Below are 5,044 nucleotides of genomic sequence, written 5' to 3'. Positions count from 1 at the left end.
GATTGATGATAAATATCAGCAACTAGATCAATGGAAATTTTTCAAAAGCTCACAGTGACAGTGTGGCTGTCGTAGGAAATGATGTTTTAGACTAATAGAGCTAATCCGCTCATCATTTTAATCGGCGGCTTGAATTACAGAAATGCATATATTCGTGATAGAATCTGCAAAATGATGTGACAGTATTATGCAGGAAGATCATGTATCCAAGCTTTAAATAATTTGGAAATGAAACTTCATGTTCTGTGCTGATGTGATTCTTGTTTTTCCGTAATTAAAGTTCCTGGCTTCAATTCCTTTCTGTTGGATATTTTTCAGATTGCCTGTTTTCTTTGATGCCCTCAGGAACAAGGCATCTGACTGACACTCAGACTTGACCTGACGAGAGGCCACTATAAGGGACCAATCCCTTACAGGGAGGAGAGAAAATTGCTGAGGTGATCAGTTGAGCTGCTCAGCTGCTCCTGCTGCCCTTGAATTTCTGGGGTAGAGTTTGTCAATTTGGAATCTGCTGTTGTAGGAGTTGTGATGAGTTGCCTTTTTGTAGATGGCATACACTCTGACCAATAGGACAAGACATACCCAGGGATAAAGATGGTGGTGCCTGGGACATTGTCTCCAAGGTAAGGTTCCATGAGTATAGCTATGTCAGCTTAACTAGACAATGAGACAGCTCTCCCAAGTTTCTAAGCACTAATTCCAAGTGCTAACCTCCAGATGTTAGTCAGGAGGGTTTTCCAAGGTTCACAGGGCAGTGTTTGTCACTGTCATTTCCAATGTCTGGGTCAATGCCAGGTTGGTCCATCCAGTTTTGTTCTGCTTTTGAGGCTTTCTAGTGATCGATACAATTGTGTGTCCTTCTCACCATTTCAGAGGACATTTAAGAGTCAACAACTTTGCAGTCAGTCTGGAGTCACATGTACACCAGGCCAGGTAAGGATGGCGGGCTCCTACATTAAAGGGAATTAGCGAACCAGATGTGTTTTTCTGACAATTGTCATTGGTTCCATAGCCCTCTTTTGGAATTTTACCTCCAGAATATTTATATTGAATTCACAATTGTGGGCCTGATGGAACATCGGTGAACTGATTAGTGCTGTGTAAGTGTGCCGTTATAGCACTGTCAGTGGTACCTTTTATCACTTTGCTCATGACTGAGCAAAGAATCATGGAAGAGCGATTTGTTGGAGAGGTTTATTTGCTTTATATTAACAGAATTTTCCATCATATAATTATCACTAAAATGCTGTAATCTAAAGAATCTTAGTTCAAGTCAAATGTGAAGTATTCTTAAACTTTTTCAGTAAGCATAAAATTCACAATACTTAAATAAATATTTTGAACAGAATAAAGAAAAAAATGTCATCAGAGTAGAAGTAGGAATTTCCACATAAGCCTCAATACTAGTATAAAAACACAGAATCATAGAGTCGTAGAGCAGTACAGCATGGAAACAGACCCTTTGGTCCAATTTATCCATGCTGATCAGATGACCTAAATTAACCTAGTCACATTTGCCAGCATTTGGTCCATTTCCCTCTAAACCCTTCCTATTTATATACCCATCCAGATGCCTTTTAAATGTTGTTATTTTAACAGACTCCACCACTTCCTCTAGCAGCTCATTCCATACATGCACCACCCTCTGTGTGAAAAAGTTTCCCCTTTTAAATCTTTCCCTTCTCACCTTAAACCTGTGCTATCTAGCTTTGGATTCTCCCACCCCAAGGAAAAGACTTTGGCTATTCACCCTATACGTGCCCTTCATGATTTTATAAACCTCTATGAGGTCACCCCTCAGCCTCCAACACTGCAGAGAAAATAGCCCCAGCCTATTTAGCCTCTCTTTACAACTTAAACCTTCCAAACCTGGCAACATCCTTGTAAATCTTTTCAAAACCTTTTCAAGTTTCACAACATCTATCTTATAGCAGGGAGACCAGAATTGCTTGCAATATTCCAAAAGTAGCCTAACTAATGTCCTGTGCAGCTGCAACATGACTTTCTGACTCCTATATTCAATGCACTAACCAATAAAGGCAGGCATATCAACTGTCTTCTTCACTATCCTGTCTACCTGGACTCCACTTTCAAGGAACTATGAACCTGCACTCCAAGGTCTCTGTTCAGCAGCACTTCCCAGGACTTTACTATTAAGTGTATAAGTCCTGCTCTGATATGCCTCTCAAAATGCAGCACCTCACATTTATCTAAATTAAACTCCATCTGCCACTCCTCAGCCCATTGGCCTGTTAGATTAAGTCCTGTTGTACTCTGAGGTGACTGTCTTCACTGTCCCCTATACCTCCAATTTTAGTGTCATCTGTAAACTTAATAAGCATACCTCCCATGTTCACACCCAACTCATTTATATATGAATGATGAAAAATAGTGCACCCAGCACTGATCCTTATGGCACACCACAGGTTACAGGCCTTCAGTCTGAAAAGCAGCTCTCCTCCACACCCATTCTGTATCCAAATGAGTAGTGGTCCCATGTAATCCATCTAATCTAACCTTGCTAACCAGTCTACCTTGCAGAACATTGTTGAATGTCAAATGGAAGTCTATGTCTACTGCTCTGCCCTCAGCCACTTGCAAACTTAACTCAAGCTTCACCAGTCCAATGAAGTGAAACTTAACTCAATTGCAAATATTAAGTTTGCCTTGTGCAACTTTTGCAACAAGTAAAGCTATATCCTTAGGACCATGTTTTGGAAAATACCCAATCTGTATTTAGTGCTTACAGTACCAGTTGTTGTCCTTGAGAACAACGTGGCAGTAATGTAAATCTTGGGAGATGATTGCTAAAATGGTTGAACTGTGAGATTTTAAATAGGCCTCTTTTGATGTGTGGAGATTAATGAGAAACGAGACTTTGGAAAGTAGTTACAAGCAATGGCTGGGACCATCAGAGGCTCTGCCAACCACTCAATAAAAGGTGGAGCTTTCAGCTATTCAAGCCCAAAGTTCTGAAATTTCTTTCTTAAAATCTCTGCCTCCGAAACCTAAGAGCTAGTAATTAAAATGGTAATGCCAGGAAAGGTGTTGCATTGTAACTGAATGATGTGGGACCTCGTGGACCCTATTGTGGTTCATAATGACCAGATCTGTAGCAAGTGTTAGTTGCTTGAGGTACTTGGGCTCAGAGATGATGAACTGGAGTCTGAGTTTTGAACACTGTGACTCATCAGGGAGGAGAAGACTTACCTAGACACTGTTTCAGGAGGCAGTCATGCTCCCAAAATTAAAGACCTCATATTTGATCAGTGGTCAGAGACAGGAGGGTGTGACTACTGGTGGCAGTGATAGAGGAACCCGGGAGGTAATGCTGAAGGACCATTTGCCCTTGAGCTTTTCCAACAGTTTTGAGATTCTTGCTCCCTATGTGGATGAGAGTGTGGGCTGTAGGGTGGATTGTTTTGGATTAGATCTCCTACAGTGTGGAAACAGGCACTTTGGCCCAACAAGCAGGGGCCTGTCGGGAAGCCAGTGAGTCACTGTTTTTGAATCTTTAAAAAGCTTACCTCGTGAATAGGCGGAGGTACACTGAGCAGGAGCCAACACGGGACTGGTGAGTGAGTGAGGTAATATATTTGTGTGGTTGCGTTACCCGAAATACTATCCGGGTAGTGTCTCCCAGCCATCCTCCTCCTCTAACCAAAAAAAAAAGGTTATGTGTGCCTGATTGGTAAGGTAACAAGTTTATTTTTAATTCTTTATTTTTTAAGTCTTGGGAATTTAGAATAATGGGAACGGAGGTCAGGGCAGTTGAATGTTCCTCCTGCAGAATGTGGGAGGTAAGGGTCACCACTAGTGTCCCTGCTGACTACATCTGCAGGAAGTGCACCCAACTCCAGCTCCTTGAAAAGCGCGTTAGGGAACTGGAGCTGGAGCTGGATGAACTTCGGATCATTCGGGAGGCAGAGGGGGTTATTGAGAGGAGTTACAGGGAGGTAGTCACTCCTCAAGTACAGGAAAAAGGCAGATGGGTTACGGTCAGGGGACGGAAAGGGAACCGGCAGGCAGTGCAGGGATCCCCTGTGGCCATTCCCCTCAACAATAAGTATATCGTTTTGGATAGGGAGAGAGAGGAGTTGAACACATGGCTATAGGGATGGTGCAGGAGGGAGGGCTTTGGATTCTTGGATAATTGGGGCGCTTTCTGGGGTAGGTGGGACCTCTACAAGCAAGATGGACTTCACCTGAACCAGAGGGATACCGATATCCTGGGGGGGAAATTTGCTAAGGCTGTTCGGGTGGCTTCAAACTAATTCAGCAGGGGGATGGGCACCAAAATTGTAGTTCGACTATAGAAAAGGTTGAGAGTGGGGTGGTCCGAAATAAAGTTTCAGGGAAGCAAGATGCCACCGGCAAGCAAGAAGTTGGTTTGAAGTGTGTCTACTTCAATGCCAGGAGTGTCCAGAATAAGGTGGGTGAACTTGCAGCATGGGTTAGTACCTGGGACTTCGATGTTGTGGCCATTTTGGAGACATGGATAGAGCAGGGACAGGAATGGTTATTGCCGGTTCCAGATTTAGATGTTTCAGTAAGAACAGAGAAGATGGTAAAAGGGGGGAAGGTGTGGCATTGTTGGTCAAGGACAGTATTACAGTTGCAGAAAGGATGTTTGGGGATGCGTCAACGGAGGTAGTCTGGGCTGAGGTTAGAAACAGGAAAGGAGATGTCACCCTGTTGGGAGTTTTCTATCGGCCTCCGAATAGTTCCAGAGATGTAGAGGAAAGGATAGCAAAGATGATTCTCAATAGGAGTGAGAGAGACAGGGTAGTTGTCATGGGGGCTTCAACTTTCCAAATATTGACTGGGAACACTATAGTTCGAGTACTATAGATGGGTCAGTTTTTGTCCAGTGTGTGCAGCACGGCTTCCTGACACAGTATGTAGATAGACCAACAAGGGGTGAAGCCACATTAGATTTGGCACTGGGTAATGAGCCTGGCCAGGTGTTAGATTTGGAAGTAGGTGAGCACTTTGGTGATAACGATCACAATTCTGTTATGTTTACTTTAGTGATGGAAAGGGA

The sequence above is a fragment of the Stegostoma tigrinum genome, chromosome 8 (assembly GCF_030684315.1).
Source record: "Stegostoma tigrinum isolate sSteTig4 chromosome 8, sSteTig4.hap1, whole genome shotgun sequence".
In the NCBI taxonomy this organism is placed as follows: domain Eukaryota; kingdom Metazoa; phylum Chordata; class Chondrichthyes; order Orectolobiformes; family Stegostomatidae; genus Stegostoma; species Stegostoma tigrinum.
The sequence above is the reverse complement of the archived record's forward strand: the minus strand, read 5'-3'. Positions refer to the sequence as shown.